The 23,548-nt window shown below is 40.2% G+C and overlaps 1 protein-coding gene and 1 long non-coding RNA gene across 21 annotated transcripts in view; one reads left to right on the top strand and one right to left on the bottom strand.

The window, feature by feature from the left end:
* The window catches only part of LOC132392660 (PTB domain-containing engulfment adapter protein 1-like), a 403,579-nt gene extending 391,115 nt beyond the window's left edge, over window positions 1-12,464 (bottom strand). For 6 of the 18 annotated variants that reach the window (XM_059966847.1, XM_059966846.1, XM_059966838.1 and 3 more), the window contains exon 1: window positions 12,317-12,439. The gene's annotated coding sequence lies outside the window, so the exon portion shown is untranslated. Of the gene's footprint in view, window positions 1-11,677; window positions 11,832-12,316 lie in introns of those variants that run through there. The other 12 variants (XM_059966844.1, XM_059966843.1, XM_059966851.1 and 9 more) reach the window with 9 other exon arrangements.
* The window catches only part of LOC132392661 (uncharacterized), a 53,173-nt gene continuing 41,629 nt past the window's right edge, over window positions 12,005-23,548 (top strand). Inside the window, exons 1-2 of one of the 3 annotated variants that reach the window (XR_009511615.1) lie at window positions 12,005-12,234; window positions 12,382-12,566. This is a non-coding gene — a long non-coding RNA (uncharacterized LOC132392661). The remainder of the gene's footprint in view (window positions 12,235-12,381; window positions 12,567-23,548) is intronic. The other 2 variants (XR_009511614.1, XR_009511613.1) reach the window with 2 other exon arrangements.

Genomic DNA, 23,548 nt, shown 5'->3' with positions numbered 1-23,548 from the left:
ATGGAATGCATATTCATAACAAAGGAGCAAAGTGTTAAGAGTACTAGTGTTGAGATAAGTCTGCACTGAGGCAGAAAATAGATACCCAGATTATCTAAGACTCATAATGCATGTTGGTTATGTAAAGTGACAAATAGAAAAGATCAAGAGTTCAGGCCATGGGTCCTTATCAAGGTTCTCCTGACCACCTGTTCCCTGGGCCGGTGACACAGCTGCCTTAACATGTGTGGCGTGTATCCATGTTGACTTTCCTTAGTCCTTTATAGCAGTATGTGTGGTCAGCATTACTTGGAATGGACGTTCACAGCAGGGCTCCAGCCAGTTCTTTCATCAGTCAGTTCTCAACTGTGCCCAAGCTCCCGGCTGGTCATGGAGGTACTCTGCAACCAGCACAGTCTTCTTAGCTTTAAGCACCTGCTGATGATAACCTTTAACAGCTTATGTTACTGCTATACAATAAAGCGGCACGATTCCACTCATAATATGGGTGTCCATCTGTTTAATTAAAAAGGAAGGGTGACTGGCAAGAGCATGGAACATCCCAAAACTACATATCTCATGAGAAGATAGGCCTATTACATAGTACGGAGCACAGCACATTGTCATGAGGACCAATGAAAGTGCCTCTGGCCACTTTAGCTCGGACTCAGTACTCAATTTAGCTCACCTGCACTTCAAAGCCCCATTCTGTCTTTCAGCTTCCCTACAAGATTGAGGGTGGCAAGGGAAGGTGAAATACTGCTTCCATTACAAGGCTTTCATCAACTCATAACTTTACCCATAAAGTAAGGACTGCTATCACTTGAGATTTTCTTCCCAGGGATCCGAAACCTAGGAATAAACACACTAAAATTTTGCAACAGTGACAGCAGCATTTCTCTGAGTAGGTTAAGCTTCTACCCATAGAAATGACAAACACAATAACAAATTATAAACACAGCCCATACATTTTGGAAACTGCACAAAGTCCATTTGGTGAAACACAAATTAATTCTGGAGGAGGGCCTAGCAGCGGCAGATTATGTCTCTGGCAAATCATTCAGTTGCTGCTATATTTCTCGCTACGGTTGAGAATCTCTCATCTTCGATTATACCTATCATCCTTTATAGTCCTGCACATAATGTGCTGTAGTCAATAAATTTGTTCAGCCACTGATACATAACGCTGTAATTGGACTAGTTCAAAGAACTTGGAAAGTATTGGCGGCTTGATCACACTGGAGTGCTACAAAGCCATAAAGATCTGCTATTGCTGCCTTAGATAAGGAGTCAGGGTGTTTGTTCCCACTAGTTACTTCATCCTTCCCGTAAGTTTGAGCCACAGTTTATAACAGCAAGGGCAGAAAGTAACTGAAAAAGCTGGAAAAGGTTCATAGTTAGTTCACCGTGTTTTATCAGAGTTCTGAAGATGTGAGAAACCCACAATTTCCTAACTGTCCATTGTCGTGTGCTACTCCTGAGGCATAATGAGATTTGATGTAATTATTTACACAGTACAGGCTCTGGTTAAGGCAAAAGGGTCCAGCTAGAACAGGAGGGAAACTAGCTGTGCCTCCTCACCAGATACACAAGATGAACACGCCATATTTCCACTACGATTCGCTGCCAAATTCTCTTCCAGTATCAGATTGGAAGGAAAAGCCACAGAAAAAAATTAAATGTGGTTTTGCATTAAGTGGCATTTTGCAACGGGCAGTTTTAAAATCATACAAGTTCTCAAGTACATCAGGAGATCCCGCTTTTTCTGGCAGAAGGAGCACAAGTGCTAGAAGCAATTTACATAGGGTCTCACTGATATACAGGAAGCCACACGGGGAGCACTGGATACAGTTGGTGACCCTAACAGACTCACAGGTGAAATGTCACTTCACCTGGAAGAACTGTTTGGGGCCCAGAATGGTAGTCAGGGAGAAGGTGTAGGGGCAGGTGTAGCACTTATTCAACTTGCAAGGATAAATACAAGAAGGGAGATCATTGGGGAAGGAAAAGCAGGATGTTCTGGTGGCCAGTCACTTCAATTCTGCTTCCATTCCAACATGCCAGACCACGGCCTCTACTGCTGCGATGAGGCCACATACAGGCTGGAGGAGCAACATTTTATATTCCTTCTGGGTAGCTTCCAACCTGATGGCATGAACATCAATTATCAAACTTCAGGTAACTGCCCACCCCGCCCCTCTCTCACCTTATCTCTTTACCCATCCATCACCTCCCTCTAGTGCTCCTCCCCCTTCCCTTTCTTCCATCCATGTTCTTCAACTCTCTATCCAATTCCCCTTCTCCAGCCCTTTATCTCTCACCAATCAACTCCCCAGCTCTTTACTTTACCCTTCCACCAGTTTCTATCACCTACCACTTTTACTTCTTCCTCATCTTCCCCCTATCTTCTTGCTCTGACTTATCTTTTCTTCCCCCAGTCCTGACAAAGGGTCTTACCCTGAAGTGTCAACTGTTTACCCTTTTCCATAGATGCCACCTGTCCTGCTGAGTTCCTCCAGCATTTTGTGTGGATTTGGATTTTTTTGGTTGTTTGGATTTTGAACATCTGCAGATATTCTCCGGTTTGGGAAATTTATCAAGGTGGCCTTGGCCCAAGGGCAGGCTGCCTGCAAACATACCACTCACGGACATCCCCATGCCTGATCCCTGTGTCCACAGTCTCTTTTCTAGTTTGCTGGATCAAAGAACTGCAAAACCCATATACTTAGCATAGTATTATCTAAACTATGCTGCTCAAAACAAAAATAACCAGTCACGTGTGATTAAAAGAGACTTGTGTATAAAGAAAACCGAAGGTTACAGCGAAATTTTAACAAACTAATCTGGTAAAGATTGGCCAAAATTTGGTCACTGTCAATTAGGTTAAATATAAAACAAAGCTACAACTTAAAATAACATACAAATTATATAGGACAGTATCACAATACTTTTAAAGCAATATACAATATTGACCAGAAACTATAGTAGAGCAACCAGGAAGTCTCACACAAACATTGCCCCCCCCCCCACCCCATCTCCCTTAATAGCTTTAATCCCTTGATGTTGTAATTGCCATTGGCAATTTTGCAAAACACACAATTTTATTTAACTCTTCTCATCTCACATAAGTAACAGTATATGTTTTCTTTAAGCTAGGTTACAATCTATTTATAACAACAGTTATTAAGACAGATGTCCTCACTTTGAGTTAATTCAGAATACTTTTGAAAATATTTACTACATAACTGTGCATTCCTATACAAATTCTACATATTCATTAATATCATTGGCATAAAAAAAACAGAGGACAAAAGACAACCTGCAGTGCAAGGGAAATATTTCTTGGAGCTCCCACTAGATAATTTCAGCAAATATATAAATCAACATTTCACCCGTTTGCCTTAGTACTACTGGGAACCGCTACCTGTGGCAGGACACCAGCTGACGCCAGACTCACTGAGTACTGAAGAAGTGTTATTTGGTGCGGGCCTTGTTGAAATCATGTCTGGGGAAGGCAGTGGTACAGAATCTAGTTCATCCTCAAATTCTGGCCCTAATTGTTTATTTTCAAATGCTGAAGTTGACATTTTTGTCCTTTGCCTGTCAAATCTGTGCCTTTTCTTCCTTTAACTTTTACTCAATCTCCCCACAGGACTCATCTAACCATTTTTGATTTTCATGTCAATACTGAACAATAATATTTTTCTTTCTGCAACACATACGCAGACATTCACTTGGTCCATTCCACAGATACAGTATACTTCTCAATGTACCTCCTTTTTCCTCCATCTACAGTGCACGCTTAATGCTTTCTGGTACAAACACGCACACTACCAGAGTCCTTTTGAGGACTGCAACAGGAGACTTTAATGTTACCATTCACACATATTCAATTAGGGCACAGTCATACACATTGCAGAATTCTTTTTAAACAGTACACTTACTAAATTTTCCTGTGCTTTGTCTTGGGCACAACCCAGCCCATGACAACCTTTGTTTTTTTATCAAAAACTTTCCTATGTCAGCTTGACTACTCCGTACAGGAAGAAATTTGTGTTCCAGCAGCAGACTCAAGTTCCTCGCTCAAAGACGAGCAGCCTAGGATTTAGGACTGATCAGTTAGAGTTAGGGTTAGGTTAAGATTATGTGGGCAGTGGGCGAATCAGCCCTCCTGTGCTTTTTGATCTCGTCACTTGAGATTCAGTTTCACACAACCCTGCCACTTTGAACTGGCCCACGCCTTCATTAACCAGGTCCAACACTTGCCTTTGTTGAATCTTGCCCCTCCTGACATAGGACATCGGGTTTGTGGGGGTTTAGCAAGGGTTAATCGGGGTGTGCTTAGGGTTTGAAGGGCTGAAGACAGGGTTAATCAGGACATGCCTAGGGTTTGTGGGGGTGTGTTCCTCTTTTGTACTTTAGGATTAGGTTTGAGTGTTGGGCTGGTGGATGTATATGTGTAGCTGGAAGAGGTAAGACTGTAGAGTTTTGAGTGGGGATGTATGAGGTGCTATGGTGGATAGGCTCATATGGTGAAGCCAGGTTAATCTGGCCTATGCCTTTCATTATCGTGGTCCAACACCGACTGCAGAGTTTTGAGTGGGGATGTATGAGGTGCTATGGCGGATAGCCTCATATGGTGAAGCCAGGTTAATCTGGCCCATGCCTTTCATTATTGTGGTCCGACACCACTTGGTTCAGCGAACCGGGTGTGCGCTGGGACACATCGTCAGTAATGCACCCTCGGATTGTCAGGTGTTTCAGACCTTTAATCACTAGACACTCTCCCCGAGGTGGCCCAACAGTGTCCGGCTCAGACACTGCTTGTGTTTTTCCCAGGGACCAAGATAATGAGAGGCATGTAATTCTGAGGGTTAGCGTTAGGGTTAGGGAAAACTCCAATCAACTGTTGTCACCCATAAAATAACCAAAATAACTGGGACCAGAATGCACAAACTCTTACGACTCAAGCATTCTTTTTATTTTACTTGTGCACAAAGAGATCAGCCTGGATGTGTCTCTCTCACCGCTCTGAAGTCTGAACCGAAAACTGCTATTTTTTTAAAAAATATATACAATATTGGCTCATCAGTTACAGATATTGACCAGTTGGTAAATTGTGCATGTTGGAATTCCTTACTTGCAGGATCAATCATCATTCACAATAGATGTATTAAAAGTTAATCAAAACTTCAAACTGAGAACCAATGATATTTTGAAGTTAATAAAGCAATTGTCCCATAGTTGTTGGGGGTGAATCACATCCTTCTGTTATTCCTATCTCACCTATCTCTGGCACTCCCTATTGTGTAACTGGATGCCATGTTTTAGGAAGGCCTTTCTAGAAAAGTGCCACTACAGAGGTCTCACTCGTCTGAATTGAGTACACATTGCCACAATCACCCCTGCCTATCTTGTCTATAGTAAGCAGATGTGTCTACAGCAGACTCACTTGACTACAACTGCCCTAGGCTATCCAATACCTGGACCATATAACAATTACAGCACAGAAACAGACCATCTTGGCCCTTGCAGTCCATGCCAAACGCTTACTCTCAGCTAGTCCCACCTACCTGTACTCAGCCCAAAACCCTCCATTCCTTTCCTGTCCATGTACCTATCCAATTTTTTTACCTCTATCAAGTTCCCCCTCACCCTTCTTCACTTCAAGAATAAAGACTTAATTTGTTCAACCTTTCTCTGTATCTTAGGTGCTGAAACCCAGGGAACATTCTAGTAAATCTCCTCTGTACTCTCTCTATTTTCTTTGACATCTTTCCTATAATTCAGTGACCAAAACTGTACACAATACTCCAAATTTGGTCTCACCAATGCCGTGTACAATCTTAACATTACATCCCAACTCCTATAACTCAATGCTCTGATTTATAAAGGCCAGCATACCAAAAGCTTTCTTCACCACCCTATCCACAGGAGATTCCACCTTCAGGGAACTATGCACCATTACTCCTAGATCACTCTGTTCTACTGCAATCTTCAATGCCCTACCATTTACTATGTATGTCCTATTTTGATTAGTCCTACCACAATGTAGCACCTCACATTTATCAGCATTAAACTCCATCTGCCATCTTTCAGCCCACTCTTCTAACTGGCCTAAATCTCTCTGCAAGCTTTGAAAACCTACTTCATTATCCACAACGCCACCTATCTTAATATCATCCACATACTAACTAATCCATTTACCACCCCATCATTCAGATCATTAATGTATATGACAAACAACATTGGACCCAGTACAGGTCCCTGAGGCACACCACTAGTCACCAGCCTCCAACCTAACAAACAGTTATCCACCACTACTCTCTGGCATCTCCCATCCAGCCACTGTTGAATCCATTTTACTACTTCAATATTAACACCTAACGATTGAACCTTCCTAACTAACCTTCCGTGCGGAACCTTGTCAAAGGCCTTACTGAAGTCCATATAGACAACATCTATTGCTTTACTCTCGTCAACTTTCCTAGTAACCTCTTCAAAAAATTCAATAAGAATTGTCAAACATGACCTTGCACGCACAAATCCATGTTGACTGTTCCTAATCAAACCCTGTCCATCCAAATAATTATATATACCATCTCTAAGAATACTTCCCATTAATTTACCCACTACTGCCGTCAAACTTACAGGCCGATAATTGCTAGGTTTACTCTTAGAATCCTTTTTTAACAATGGAACCACATGAGCAATACGCCAATCTTCGGTCACCATCCCCGTTTCTAATGACATCTGAAATATTTCTGTCAGAGCCCCTGCTATTTCTACACCAACTTCCCTCAAGGTCCTAGGGTACATCCTGTCAGGACCCAGAGACTTATCCACTTTTAGATTCTTTAAAAGCGCCAGTACTTCCTCTTCTTTAATCATCATAGTTTCCATAACTACCCTACTTGTTTCCCTTACCTTACACAATTCAATATCCTTCTCCTTAGTGAATACTGAAGAAAAGAAATTGTTCAAAATCTCCCCCATCTCTTTTGGTTCCACAAATAGCTGTCCACTCTGATTCTCTAAGGGACCAATTTTATCCCTCACTATCCTTTTGCTATTAATATAACTGTAGAAACCCTATGGATTTATTTTCACCTTACTTGTCAAAGTAACCTCATCTTCTTTTAGCTTTTCTAATTTCTTTCTTAAGATTCTTTCTACATTCTTTATATTCCTCGAGCACCTCATTTACTCCATGCTGCCTGGATGTTGTCTTTACTCCTTGCCTTACTGCAATTTCCACTCTATCACTTCCTAGTTTCTCATTTAATCTCCACTCTCATCCTCAGTTGGCTTCATCCATCACCTACCAGCTTGTACTCATTCCCCTCCACCTAACTTCCTATTTTTTCCTTCTTCTCCCTTCCCTTTTAGCCCTGATGAAGGGTCTCAGCCCAAAATGTCCACAGTTCATTCCCCTCCATAGCTGTTGCCCAACTTGTGGAGATCCTCCATCATTTTGTGTTTAAGACATCTCGCTACCTTATTCTGATGATTAATGCCAAGACCCTCACCAAAATTTTTTTTAGGAATAGTCAGAAGCAGGAATGTAGAAAAAAATAAGAGGAAACATAACTGCAGATGTTCAAAATGGCAGATTATCATAAAGTAATTTCTGCTAGCCTTGGCAAAATTTTGAACCAGCCAACCGGATCACAATGTCTAATCAATATCCATTTGGACTCTGGAGGAGTATATAAGCCAGCATTCTGAGGAGACAGCCCCCTCAACTGTGCACTGATGATGGCTTCTTGATTGGAGCTGAAACGTCTACAAATATTTTGCCAAACTCAAGTGATTAACCAAACTTCTAAATGTTACAAGCTGTGCTCAAATGTAATGTGCCCCAAACTGCCAAGTAGTGAGAAGATGCACACTACAGAATTCTGATATTCAGCGCAGCATCATATTTTGGTTTATAAATTTAGACTTGCATGTGAACCTTCCCTGTTGTAGATGGTCTGCCAATGCATTTTTCCTCAAATTTAATAGAGAAAGCATTAATTATATTGAGAATATTTTGATACTTTGACTATGATTTAACGACTTGTGTACCGTTTGAATTGGAAATAATGTTCTAATAAGCTGAAGTGAGAGAGATTTAACAAAGAGCAAGTTAGAAAAAAACTGAAATTGATGAATAGATGTTAAGTAGAAAACTTATTGAATTATCCAGTTGAAATGGTGTCCTCCTTAGAATTTACAAGCTGATACTAGCGAGAATGGGCCATGTCTTCTGCTTACTAGTTCAAGCTTATGTAGCCTGGTCAATAATTTTCTTCCTCTTTGACCAGCATAGTACTTGTTGCAGTTACACTAGATTTTGGAGATAACATTTTCAGGCAGAGTGTAGGTGGTGAAAACACCAAAGATAACAGGGGATCTATTAATAGGGTCATTATTAACACTGAGGAAAATCTAATTATAAATTTGCAAAAATATGAAAAAAGTACAGCACCTTGCCATCGGGACATCGGTTTATCATAATTGCTTGCTCGTTAGAAAAAGAGCAGCTCTCAGTGGCATTCTTTGAGGTGGGGTAATATGCTAAATCCATATTAAATATGTGGACATGTGTTGCTTTCATGCAAGCAAGTTGGGAATTACTGCTTTTGAAGACATGATATAAATGCAAGCTAATTATGGGTAGTTTCTGTCTGCTTTTCTTAGTAAAACCGTTGAGATGCAGATACTCTGGTAGCAGAGCAGATGCCACGACCCTGCTACAGCTTACACCACGGCATTGAGGTTCAGAGTCCAATTCCAGCACTGCCTGTGACAAATTTATATCTCTCTCCATATTGGTGTCCACCAAATGCTCCAGTCTGGCTTCCTCCCACAATCCAAAGACATTCTGGTTCACTGAATGGCCAATTAAATAAAATGTCAAAAGTTTAACATCCATCTTAACAACAAGATGTTAAAAACATCTTAAAAACAAAATACAACTTAAAAAGATGTGAAAATATCATTAGAAATGTGTCTTTCCTGCCACTGCATATGCCTCTTAAAAGTATATGAATTTTGAGAACAATGTTTCTGTCCAAATCAAAATAATAACCCTATTTAGAAGTTTCTTTGTCTTACAATATCACAGCAACCTATGCAAAACAGTTTGCTGTATACCGTATATTTCTAAATAATAATGGATAATCACTAAATAATTGCTAATCACATTAAAATGGAAGAGCATGGCTTCAATGCGAATAGAAGCAATGTCCTGATTCACTATCTGCCAGGTGTCTTACAGACCACAAGACACAAAAGCTTAATCAGGCCAATCAGCCCATCAAGTCTGGCCAGTATTCCATCTTGGCTGATTTATTATCCCTCTCAACCTCTCATAACCTTTGACCCCCTTACTAATCAAGAACCTATCATCCTCTGCTTTAAATGCACCCAATAACTTGGCCTCCACAGCTGTCTGTAGCAATGAATTCCACAGATTCAACACACACTGGCTAAAGAAACTTCTCCTCATCCCTATTCTAAAGAGACATCATTCTATTCTGAGCCTGTGTCCTCTGGTCCCAGACTTCCCCACTTAAAGCACAATGTAACCTTAAATAGCCTTTACTACATCTACACACCAGGCATCAAAGCAGGAAGAAACTAAGTTAAAGTTTTAGGTGAATGCTGATGAAAATGCATCCAACCGTGAATGTCAATTCTGTACCCCCCCCCCCCAAAAAAACAACATTTCCTGGCCAGTTGCTAATTTCCAAAATTCCAGTCTGTAATTCAGATTTGCATCTGTTTTGCTTTTTACTTTTTAAAAAAAGGTGCTTTGGATGGTTAAAATAACTCAACATCTCTTCACAGTAAAAACTCAATGTATAATACATATGCATCACTGAATCCTGTTGCTGCTATCTGGGATCCTATCAAAAATAATCAGGACAACAATGCTGACTTAATACTTACTTTCTACACATGGAAAAAAACTATAGAATTTATTACAGTCTTGTGAACAATGCAGAAACATCAATTTTCGTAATCAAGCTAGATTTAAGACATACAGGCACAAATAATTCCCAAAGATGAGCAGAGAAAATTGCTTTTGCTAATACAGGCTGATAACTACTTCAGAAAGATTCTTGTCTAAAATAGTTTATCTTAGTTAATAGTAGTTCATCCTCTAATTGCACTGACTGCCAATTAGCATTGTACAGGAAGGGGGCTTCAACCAAAGTATCCAAACAAAGTGCAGATTGACAAACTGGCATAATTGGGATCAAAAACAGAAGTTATAAACAAATGGAACAAACAGCGGAGCGATTCCATAAATGTCTGCCCAGCCCATGTTTTCTCCCAGTTTCTGCCTCCGTCCCCTCACTAGTCCAATTGTTTGTCCCCCCGCGCCCAACCTCATCACCACCACTATGGTTGTCTTCAGCTACCAACTGAAGTCTACCTCTCACACTCACCTTGTTTCAATAATCACTCAGCACTCTATTCAAAGTATAAAACACACTCGACAACTTACTCAGAAAGGTAATCTGACCAGAGACTACATTTCATTGCCAGTTTCTGCAACAGGACTGTCAAAAGCTGAGAAAATATTTGTTAATTAAAAGGTGGACGCAAGGTAGGAAGAAAATTGAGGAAAACTTTCATTGTTCTATTTGGTTGCTTTAGGCAACATTAACTTCAGTAGTTACATAGTTCATGCTGCTCCCTTGCTAGTTTCAAATTTGTGATACAATATGTGGACTTGTGTAATTTTTTAATATAACATCCAACAACACAGCAGAATTATGATAGCTTATTCCCAAAGCATTCTAACCACATATCTCACCTAGCATTTTTGTTTTGGAAAGGGTGGGAGAAGCGAATAGTAATTATGTAACTAGCATTTATGACTAGACTGCAGCAAGTGTCACTATATTAACGGGGGAGAGAAGAGGAGAGAGGAGGAGGAATACAGCAGCAATCACGTGATCATTTACTTTTTAACGCCTCTTGTTGATTTACCCACAACGGAAATAAAGCACCTTGTGAGCCTGCATTGACAGATTCTGAAAGAACATATAATGCCCTCTTTACGGTTCCACTCAGATAAGCTATTCTATTATAAATGAACTACGAAATCTTCGCAGCAAATATTGCAAGTATCAAACTGGCTATAATGGCAATTTTAAACCAGTACAAAACGATGGTGACAGTTTTAAAAGAATGAGGGAAGTTGAAAATAATCTTTAGTAATTGGCAAGTGCAAAGCAATGTATCGAGATTCCTTTTAAAAAATCTAACAGCTTTCCCATAGCCCTTTCTAACGTTGGCACATTTAACATCGAGAGGAATGCAAACTCAATTGCTTGAAGCTAATGACTGGACGATGCTCAATTTCGTATCTCCAAGACATTCACAATACCTAGGCAACCACACACAAGTTACAAGAGCATTTCCAGAGTTCTGAAATCAACATGTAACACAACAAGTGCAATAACAAACGAAGACTTAATTGCAAATGGTTAAACAATCAGAATATAATTATTAAGCGGGAATGGGACTACCCTTTATTGCGCTGTTCTTATTTGGGGCCGTCTTAAATAAATGTCAGGTTTGTTAAAAAGGACATTATTGTTTTGCAAATAAAAACTCAATTTCGCATACACATAAACAAAGATATCAGTACATCGCTCGAAAAGTGTAACTGCAAAGGCGCTCTCAACTCATTTACCAGCAAGAACAGGCTGCCCTGAAGATTGTGGTGGTGAGGTGAGGGTTTGTGTGACAATGGGGGGGTTCTCTCCTGTGCGAGGCGAGATCGGGCGACCCCTCGCTCTATCCGAGAAACTGTCGGGGATCGCTCACCCCTCCTGGGCTGTGCGCGGGCTCGTGCAACTCCTCTAATCGGCGCGTGCACGCAAAAAGGCGAAAAAAAAACACACACCGCCACTAATAAATACACATTCAAATTGTGTTGCCACCACAACAGCAGCTGAAGTGAGCGAACTTCCAAAGTCTAAAAAGTTGAAAGACCAGAATCTGGCAACTTTAGATGGCTGAGCCTGGAGTAAAGGTCAGCCGCTCGAGAAGTTTCCTTCAATGTTTAAACCCGCTTCTGTCGCTCCCCTGCTCCAGAGTGGGAGGGGTGGCAGCACAGGCCAGACCCCGACGGCAGCACAGACAAACTCCAGCCCTGACTGAACACATCGCAGGACTTGTTAACAATCGGGCTCCCTCCACAAAATTTCTCGCAACAAAAGCAGGCGCACACTTTCGGAATACATCCGTGTACGTTTTTACAACGTTATTTACACCAGGAGTTAACTACTTCGGGAGGACGGGGGTGGAAGAAGTTGCAAGAGATGCCTACTTTGCCTTAATCTTGCTTTCCTGGATGATCCGCTGTAATAGCTGGTCTCTTCTTATTATTGATAGGTTCCTAAGCGTTTCGCCCCCTTGCTTCCCGCACCGGAATCAGAGCCGCTCGCAAGTTGAGTGACGTCGCTGGGAAGGGGAGGGAGGGAGGCAGCCTGTGCGCCAGCTTTAAAATCTCGGCAGGCATTCGTTTAAAGGGAAACCACCGGGGGTACTGCAATATCAGCCAGCACCGCGTGTTTAATGTAAGTATAGACCGTTTTAAGTTTGCTTCGGTCCACGTCAATTGGTGTGGCTATGCGCGCTTCAGAACTCAGATTAAAACCTTCGCAATACCCCGGCTGTCGTTCCCGCACACCCACTAGGTGGTCTGGCTCGCCCCACTCTCAGTAAACTGCGAGTCACTCAGAACTCAGTCACCTGTTCCCTGCCCCTCGCCAAATCTGGTTCGGCCGCCACAACACGGGCTCCTGGATTGCTCAAGAAAACTGGAGCAGCTAGCCTCTCACTTCTGCTCCACCATTCGACATGTCGGTAGCTGATCTGTCCCAAAGCTCAGCTCTTCTCCAGTGCCAGTATCTACCTCCTGTTTAAATACCTGCAATGATTTAGCGTTCACAATGATTTTATCCTTCCCAATCTCCTATAACCTTATAAGATACTTGCATTTTTCTAATGCTGAGTTCTTTATCATTCCCAAATTAACTATTTGTATTCTGCTGCAGAGCCCCGAGGTATGGCATTCCTTCCAATGCTTCACTGCTTTTTTCTTGTTCTGTCCAACCAAGAAAGCCCCTTTTTCAAATCAATTATTTGTCATCTAATACCTTTTATGACATAGCATTAACTTTTGCTTGTACTGAGTCTGCCAAGTGCTTTGGATCAATTTATAAACTGCTATACAAATGTACATTGCTCAACTTCAGCCAGCTCTTTGCCCTTGCACTTCCCTGCTTCTAAGTCTTATGCTTTAACAAATGTTTTACCATCCATCCTTTCTACCATTTCACTTTTGATTCCAGAGTCGATTGTTCTCCCACTGTCATATTCTGAATGTTTCCCCCAAACCCTTCATAGAACCATAGAACATTACAGCACAGAAACAGGCCTTTTGGCCCTTCTTGGCTGTGCCAAACCATTTCTCTGCCTAGTCCCACTGACCTGCACCTGGACCATATCCCTCCATACCCTTCTTATCCATGTACCTGTCCAAGTTTTTCTTAAATGTTAAAAGTGAGCCTGCATTTACCACTTCATCTGGCAGCTCATTCCACACTCTTACCACTCGCTGTATGAAGAAGCCCCACCCCAATGTTGCCTTTAAACTTTTTCCCCCTTCACCCTTAATCCATGTCCTCTGTTTTTTTTTCTCTCCCCTAGCCTCAGTGGAAACAGCCTGCTTGCATTCACTCCATCTATACCCATCATAATTTTATATACCTCTATCAAATCTCCCCTGATTCTTCTACGCTCCAGGGAATAAAGTCCTAACCTATTCAACCTTTCTCTGTAACTCAGTTTCTCAAGTCCTGGCAACATCCTTGTAAACCTTCTCTGCACTCTTTCAACCTTATTAATATCCTTCCTGTAATTAGGTGACTAAAACTGCTCACAATACTCCAAATTTGGCCTCACCAATGCCTTATACAACCTCAGCATAACATTCCAACTCTTATACTCAGTATTTTGATTTATTCACTTTCTATAAATAACTTTTTGATTATGCCTTTCTTGCCACCATTGACTATTCCATCATAATCTGGGAAAGGCTCTGGATTTGTTATGTTAAAATATTGCTATGACTGTGAAAATAAGTCAGAATAAGAAGGTGGGGGAAGGGGAAGGAGTAAAAGTTAAAACTGGTAGGTGAGGCCAAGTGGGTAGGGGAGGGTGGATGAAGTAAAAAGCTGGGAGGTGATAGGTGGAAAATGCAAAGGGCAAAGAAGAAAGAATCTGATAGAGGAGAGTGGACCATAGGGGAAAGGGAAGGAGGAGGGCCACCAGTGGAAGGTGATATGCAGCGAGAAGAGAAGAGGTAAGAAGACAGGCCGAGTGGGGAATGGAAGAATTGGGAGAATGATTACCAGATATTAGAGAAATCAATGTTCATGCCAGCAGGTCAGAGACTACACAGGCAGAATATAAGGTGTTGCTTCTCCATACTGAAAATGGCCTCACTGCGGCAGTGGAGGAGACTATGGACCAACATGTTAGAATGGGAATGGGAATTGGAACTAAAACTGAGCCATCAGGAAATCCTTTCTGTTTTGAGCAGAGTGAAGTTGTTTGACAAAGCAACTTCGCTCCATCTACAGCCTACTTTGTTTCTCACCGATGTAGAGGAGGCCACATTGGGAGCTCTGTATACAAGAGGCGAATGCTACAGATTTGCAGGTGAAGGGTTGCCTCACTTAGAGGGAATGTTTGGGGCCCTGAACAGAAGTGAAGGAGGAGGTGAATAGACAGATTATTCCGCTTGTAAGGATAAATGCTAGGCTAGAGATTCGTGGGGAGGAATGAATGGTCAATGGAATCATTGAGGGAGCAATCCCTGCAGAAAGCGGAAAGCTGAAAGATGTGTTTGGTAGTAGGATTCCATTGAAGAAGGTGGAAGATGCAAAGAATGATGTGTTGGAAACAGAGGCTCCTGGGGTGGTAGGTGAGGACAAGAAGAACACAATCCCTGTTAGGCCTCATGAAGATTGTGTGAGAGTGGATGCCCAGGAAATGCAGGTGGGAAGGGAAATACTACTCTTTGAAAAAGTAGGACATTTCTGATGTCCTGGTAAGGAAAGCCTTGTCCTGGGAACAAATACAGCATTGACAAAGGAACTGAGAATAGGAAATGGCACTTTTACAGGAGAAGAGGTATAATCAAGATAGCTGTGAAATGCAGTAGGTTTCTAAAAGATATTGGTAGATAGTTTGCCCCCAGAGACAGAGATCAAGAAAGAGGAGAGAAATGAACCAAGTAAATTTAAGGGCAGGGTGCAAGTTGGACACAAATTTGATGAAATCGACAAGCTCTGCGTGGGTGCATGAAGCAGCAACAATGGAGCCATGAGTGTAATGCAGAAAGAGTCATGGAGCATTACCAGAGCAGGCTTGGAATATAGACTGTTTCACTTGCCAACAAAAAGGCAGGCATAGCTAGGGCCCTTACAAGTGCCCATGGCTACATCTTGGGCTTGGAGAAAGTGGAAGGAGCTGAAAGAAAAATTGTTGAGTGTGAGGACCAATTTAGTTGAATGGAGGAGGGTGGTGATGGAGGGGAATTAGTCAGGTCTGTTGTCAAGAAAGAAGAGGAGAGCTTTAAGGCCTTCTTAATGGGGGATAGAAGTGTATAGGGACTGGATATCCATGTTGAAAATGAGCCGATCAGGGCCAGGCAGTTGAGAGTTGATGAGGAGATCAAGAGCATATGAAACATCACGGATGAAGGCGCGAAGCGAATAAACTTTTCATTATGCTTTCACTGGTTTAAACTTTTACAAAAAGAAACATTAAAACTATATTTTAAATGGCCTGGTAATATCAGATCTCACCCAGGAATGCTCATTTGTTTTGTCATTAAGTCTATTACAGAAAATACATTAATCTTGTGAAAAAATTTTCAAAATTTACTAAAAGGTTTACACATCACATAAACATAACAAATACTTACAAAGATGATTGTGAAAAGGATAAAGTTAATCAGTAGAAGATATAGAGAAAATAAGGCTTTTTGCCAGATAAGGGAAGTATTTGGCAGTATTCTTTGCCTATTTTCATGCATGAATAAACAATTTAAACAGGACAATCTATCTTCAATGACAGAAACACTCTGAAAAGAAAATAATAAGAAATTTCTTTACCCCTGCTCACTAGATACTGTTTAAAAATAATGTGATTTTTTTTCTCAGCATTATATCAGTTAAGCACTCAAAATAACAAATTCCAATTCATTTATTTTAAAGTTACTTGTAAACTGATTTCCTTCAAAACTTAAACCCTCAAGCCATATTATAGATTTCAAATGTCTGCTAGATTCTTTTTTTTACATTGAAAAAATACAATATGTTTTTGATTATAATAAAATTGAGGTTGAATAAGTATCTGTATGCACTTACTGTTTCTTTTCAGATATATATGGCAGTAAATGATGGGCGCATAGATCAATGAATCAAAAATTATGAATTTTGAGATGGAGATCTGCATAATAAATGAAAATTGACTATTCCATTTATAGTGTACAAGCCAGTTCCTTTGGCTTAACGTTTGTTAAAATAATCTTCAGCACAGAGATAAGACTGTAATATACTGACCCAAAGTTTACTATCCCAATCAGATGCTACAGCAGCTTCAGATGACACAGCTAAAGCTGCACATCAAAAAATTATCATCTTAGTTGCTAAACTCTGCCATTAGCTTCCTGAAAACAAAACTGAAATGCCATTATTGAAATAGATAGAATATTACTACGTTCCTGTAACTGCAGGTAGATATGAAAACACTTAAGTAAATTACTGATTTCATCCTTGGCCATGTAATAAGAACTTGGCAGTTTCTGTAGTAGTGAAAGGTTATACTAAGTATTGGATTGTGATTCATTGCATATATTTTTAAACATTTTATAGAGCTTTCCTTTTTATCTTAATCTTTCTTAATCCAATCTATTAAGTATTTCTACATTTCTCTGATTCAATATTAATCTATTCACTGTTAAGCTTAGTCTTCCATCCTTGCACAAATAATACTGCAGATGTCCAATCGGATTGATGAATAAATGTCCCGATGAAGGGTCTCAGCCTGAAACTTTGACTCTTTGTTCATTTACAAAGATGCTGTATGTCCTGCTAAGTTCCTCCAGCATTTTCTGCATGTTGCTTTGGATTTCTTGCATCTGCAGAATCTGTTGTGTTAATGAATGAAAGAAACTGGTCTTTGTCCTAATATATCAGGTTCAGGTTCCCTGTTTACCCGTGTCATTATCAGCAAATTATTTCAGCTTATCATGTAAAATCCATAAAGTATCTTTGCATCAAAAAGCTAAGTCTAACCAACAGTCTGACCTTTTATATACTGTGCTGCAACAAATTAAAACCTGTCTTCATTACAGATTATGATTGAATACACTGTGGTGAATCTGTGAAATTAATTGCCACAGGTGACTGTGGAGGCCAAGTCTTCACATATATTTAAGGCAGAGGTTGATAGGTTCTTGATTAGTCAGGGCATGAAGGGATACAGACAGATGGCAGGAGATTGGGGCTGCGAGGGAAAATGGATCAGTCATGATGAAATGATGGAGCAGACTTAATGGGCCAAATGGCCTAATTCTGTACCTATATCTTATGGTCTTAAGGCTATTTAATAACGGTAAGTTTGGTTTGTGTACGTTTATTCATCATGGAATTTTTGTTAATTATTGCAGGTTTTTTGTCATGGTTACATTCCAACCCCATATTTCATTGCAAAACTTCAAGAGTAATCACAATTGACCTTGAAGCTGTGTCCAAGATCTCTGATTATCATGTGGCTATGATGAGAATTCCATTCTCTGCAAATCCCTTCAGTTTCCATGCACTACTTGGAAATGTTTTGGGAATTTTTTCATTGTTGCCTGATTAAAAGCCTGAAGCTCCATATCCAGCAGCACTATTGGAATATTTTCACCACTTGCACTGCAAAGAAGACAGATCATCGTAAGCTTTTCAAGAGCAATAATATAAAGACAATTAAACAGGCCTTACTGGTGATGTCCACATACCAGAAACAAATTATGTACTTCTCCCTCAGGTTTCCAACTACCAGTACACCTAATAACACGAAAAAAATACACAAAGTCCTCACAATATATTACTTATCTAAACCTTCAGCAATCAGCTGTTTTATGATCGATTATTTAAAACCAGTTAGGTGAATGAGTAGAGCTGTGACAGGTCCCTGGAATCAATAAAGTGACTTACACAAGTATCCTCAAAATTTCCAAATGGTTAAGATGTTATATAGAATTACATTGAATACACAGCACAGAAAGAGGCCATTTGCTCTAATTAGTCTTTGCTGGAACACTTTAGTTTCATCATCCTAATATTCACTGTATAAATCTATTTCATTTTCTCTCACATAGTTTCCATCTTTTTAATGGAATCACATAACGATTACAACACAGAAGAGAGCTATTAATTTCACCAATTCTTTGTAAAGCCTTCCAGTCAGTTTTATTTTCCATTCTTTCCCATAATTTTGCATTTTTTTTAACCTTCACTAATCACCCAGTTTCTTTCTGGAATAAGCAATAGAATCTACATCATGACACTTCCAGGTAATACAAGTCACTTCAAAGTTATTTGATTTATTTTTATTTTCTATTGAGATACAGTACAGAGAAGGCCCTTCCAACTCTGCTGAGCTGTGCAACAGCTCCCGATTTAACCCTAACCAAATCACGAGACAATTTACAATGATCACTTAACTTACCAACCAGTACGTCTTTGAACTGTGGAAGGAAACTGGAGCACCTAGAGGAAACCCACAGGGTCACAGGGAGAATGTACAAGCTCCTTACAGGCAACAGCAGGAATTGAACCTGGGTCATCTGTACTGTAAAGCATTGTGCTAACCATGATACTACCATGCCTCTCAATTTTTACAAGTCACAAGTTACAGATCTGAGTCCTCTGATTGCTGACCACTTTGCTAAAGGGAATCCTTTCATTGTATTTACTGCAACTAAGCTCATCTTTCAAATTTGTGTTCAACCTTCCTTCCTCCAATGTGGCCAACCACAGAAACATTTGTCTATCCTTATGGCTCAAATCCCTCATCTCCAGACATCTGTTCTGTACTCTCCTGGAGCGTTCACATCTTTCAGTGACCAGAAATAACACAATTAATACACAACAGTTGTGTCTTAATTGCTGCTTTATCATTTCATTTCTATTGTACTCCATGTCCTCATTTATGAAGTCTGGCTGACCGAATGCTTTAATAACTTTTTCTCAGTCTGTCTCCTCCCCTGCTCAGGTATATACACATTTATGCTTGTCTAGTTTAATTCTGAAAATAACTAAGGTATTTGCCTGAAATAGTTTCTATAGTAGTCAGGAAGCATTAGTCTCACAGAAGGGATTTTTAATTTCCCATTAGACATATTTGTAAATATTTTATAATTATGGCAATTTTCTTGAATTCTCCCACAAGCAAAAATATTCAACATGAATTTCAGATTGTTTGCATTTGTCTTTGAGCTCTTTAAACTAGACAGGTGATGTCAAAAGTGCACACAAATGGTGCAAAGAACGAAATGGCATATTAGTGAGGACTATTGATTGCATTGTGAATCGTGTTTGTATGCATACAGATAAGGCAGATCAACTGGGAACATACAATGCTGATCTGATGCCACCCACTCCTGCCATTGTATAGATTGGAATTTCAGTCTCACAGTTGAATATAGTTCAGCAGCAAGGCAGGGAATCATTTCTTGTCTTTGACTACTTATAGATGAATTCATATCCTTTGAATTTTTCACCATTCTACAAATGTTTGATGATTGCTGAGCTTGTGCACAGTGGCGACATTCTACGAGGAGTGTATGTCAGGTACATAGTGGCTCTGTTCCTGACTTTAAGAACCAGCTGTTGCAAGGCCTTTATAGGGATTCCTTTAGTAGCACATCATGAGCATAAACGTGAGCTGAGGGCATACAGAGACAAATGAGCTGCCATAGTGGGAAGAGAGTAAGATTCTCATCTAGGGGTCATAATTCCCTGGGTGTCCAAAGAACAACTGCACTAGCTCAGTGAGGATCACTATGCAAAATATCTGTTTGTTAATGAAGTCATCCTCAATTTGTCACCTGATGCAAATATAACTGAAGTCCCAGAGCAAGGCAAGGATCACATTGGCAGTTGCTGCAAAGTAACCATGACAATAAGTGTTGGGCAGTTTGCTCTTTCCAGGCTGCTAGCCAATCCAATTCACTATTTTCTAAAGGTCCAGCTATATTTCTTCCTCTCTTACCAGAGCACATGACTTTACCAATAATGTAGTCTTCCTTATTATTTTGGTCACCATCAAATAGGTACAAATTCTTTTACTATATGTCAAATGTGCTTTATTTGAGGAATGAAAGATATTCAATTCTCTTCACTTACAGCTTGATCATGGGTGGTGAATCATGTGGACCAATATTCCAGTATTCTTTCATTAGAAGAGATAAATAAAAAAAAGGAGGAAATTACATAGCGCTTCAGGGTTATTTAATAAGATCTGGTTCATGTGATTTTGGTCCTGGCCTCCATCTTCTTGCCTGATTCCAAAGCCCTTGCTTCTCTTTTCATTCAAAACAATAAATCCAATAATATTGACTTTGAATGTATTCAATAACTGAATGACCACGGATCTTTGGCATGGAAATTTTAGATTCAGACCTCACAGATTGAATCTCTCCTAACCTCCATCATAAACAGGTAATCCTTTTTTTTTCCTCCAACTATCTGCGTATTTTTGGATACAGTATCTATACATGGGGAATATCTAGTGACAGCTTGCAGTGTCAGCCTGCCACAGGAAGCCAAAGGATAGCTTCTGGAAAACAAAGGACTTTGAGCTGATGTCATGCCTGATGAATATTGTTAGTTAGCCATGCATGTAATGAAAGCCTTTTTGCTACATGAATAGAGTAGATCACTGGCATACTGTTTCAACCTTTTGCCCTGTTGGCACAGACTGGCTTGACCATACTTGGCATGGTGTCAACATTTACGCTAGCTTCCAGCATGCAAGGGACACATTGAATAACACCAAAGTATGTAAAGAAAGGAAGGAAAGGAAAGAGAGATAGATGAACGACTCTTTCTGATGGAAGAAGACATCCAAGATGAAGCATAATAATCATGACCCTATTTTCCCATGCAGTAAGATCACTACCCATCCCTTTGTCATTGACCATATCACAGCATCTAGAATGTAAAAAACTCTCCATGAAATTAGCATTCTAAAAGAATTTTCTGGTATTTCATTGAGTAGTATCAGCCACTGCTGACTTGTGCGTTACATGTTTTTATTTTTGGCATGAAAGGAGACCCATTCAAGACATCCCATTAATCTAATATCCTGTTTAATTCTGCAGGAAGTAGTAAACGTTGCCCAGTCCAACTCAAGCTCATCCCTTCCTTCGGTTAAGTGCATCTTCAAGGAAATTGCTTCAGGAAAGATAGCAGCATAGTCAAGGCTGCCTGCAACCCTGACCATTTGTTTTTCTTTCTTCTTCCATCTGGTAAATGTACAGGAACTTGAAAACCCACCTGTCTAGACTTAAGAACAACTTCTTTCCCCTGCTGTCAGAATCCTAATCCAATATCATCTTTCACATCCCCTTCCTGGTGATACTTCCAATTCTACCTCTTCTGATTATTCCGTTGCTATCACTTTAGCATTTATTTTTGCACAGCTTCAGTACACTCTACAATGTTAGCACCATTCTGCTGTTTCCTGCTTGTTGTATTTATTATGATGATCTATACTGCTTTCTTTGCAAGCTTCATGCAAATAAGGAATTTGCACTCTGGTGTATATGGGAATAGACTAATCTGAATCCAAAACTTTCCAAGTAGTTTATTGTCTCTCATATGCCTGTCAACTCCACATTGATTCTTCTGTCCAGTGCCCATATCAGAGCTAATTCATAGCAGCCAATCGACTAACCAACCAGTTTTGGAAGGAAATGGTGTACCTGAGGGAAAACTACAGAAAGAATTCAAACTCCACAATTGGGAAGTTAGGATTGAACCCAGTTTGCTGAATCTATGAAGTAGCAGCACTAAATGGTACACTGCAGTGCCTATTAACATTTCAAAATGAGCAAAGCAGAGCCTCCCAAGGAAGCCGGAGCAGAGAATGTGCACGTTGCACACACGAGGTCAGAGCTAAACTCATGTTGCAGGAGCCTATATCTCAAGCAGTCCGAGGTAATATTAAATCAAGCGGACTATACATGACAACATTTTGAGCATCTATTTGCAATGAGAGGCTGCAATGGAAACTGAAATGTTATCTGTTAGGTGCAGAACTATGCTTGGATCCACAAGTTGAAATGGAGCTGACCATTGCTAGGCTGAATTGGACTTCGTTCTATGGGCAGTCTTCTGCCAACTCAGTGCCGTTCATCTCCTTGCTCCTTAACATCCCCTGCAGTCACTCTAAACAAGATTCCTAACATGCTGAAAATTTCATTCCCCTTTATGCTTTCTGAATTTATAATCTGTTCTTTGGTGTAGATAAGATCTTGAACCATACCATCTTCACCCTCTGCCCAGGCTGCAGGGTAACTGCATCTAATGTAGTAACTCACCATTTGCTGACACCACCTCTCCCTTAAGTTAATAACCGTATGAATTATATCAGTTTCAGAGCTGAGTTTGTGTCTGCCATTGTGAAATCAGGTGATTAGGTTGCATAGGTTATCACTTGTATAGGTTATATTCCTTTAAATTCCAAAATGGGAAAGGAATAACACAAAATTAAAATACATGAAGAAAGTATCAGGTCCATAAATTCACTAATTACATCTTATATGTAAGAGGTTGTGGCTTAAGAGGAAGACAGGATATGAAAGGTAGACTTATGTATGAAACTGTTAACTTCACATAATTAAATACACTCACAACCGATGGTCAGCCGACAACCAAACCCAAGTTCATTTTCTCTGATTGATCGTTGTTCAAGTTTAATTATCATTCAACCATACAGAATATAGTCAAACAAAACAGCATTCCTCCAGGGCCAAGGTACTAAACACATTACCAACAGCACACAACACATGGAACACAGACTTATGATAGCAGAAAACATACAGCCACCCACAAAAAGAATAGCCCAAGTCCCTGTGAAGTATTGCCTGTAGATTGGTGGTATTCTGGCTCCGGGTCTCATCAGTAGATAGGCGAGCAAACATAACAAAAAGTGCAAAAAACATCCAGCATTGTCTCCATATTATGTAGGGCAAAACCAGGCCTGGCACTGTCTGTTAGTTTGGTTATGTGAGTGGTTATGCCATAACCATAAACAGAACTGTTTATCCCAGCTTTTTCATATCCTGTCACTCTCATAACTGAATAGCTAAAAGTACATTTAGCTTGCTTTACATGGTTGCAATGGCTGCAGCAATGTTACCTAGATGGACAATACTCTGGTTCGGAATGAGTCCTGATTAATTAGGATTACAACTGGATTGAACTCC

Source organism: Hypanus sabinus, chromosome 4 (genome assembly GCF_030144855.1).
Source record: "Hypanus sabinus isolate sHypSab1 chromosome 4, sHypSab1.hap1, whole genome shotgun sequence".
NCBI classification, from domain to species: domain Eukaryota; kingdom Metazoa; phylum Chordata; class Chondrichthyes; order Myliobatiformes; family Dasyatidae; genus Hypanus; species Hypanus sabinus.
The sequence above is the reverse complement of the archived record's forward strand: the minus strand, read 5'-3'. Positions and strand labels throughout refer to the sequence as shown.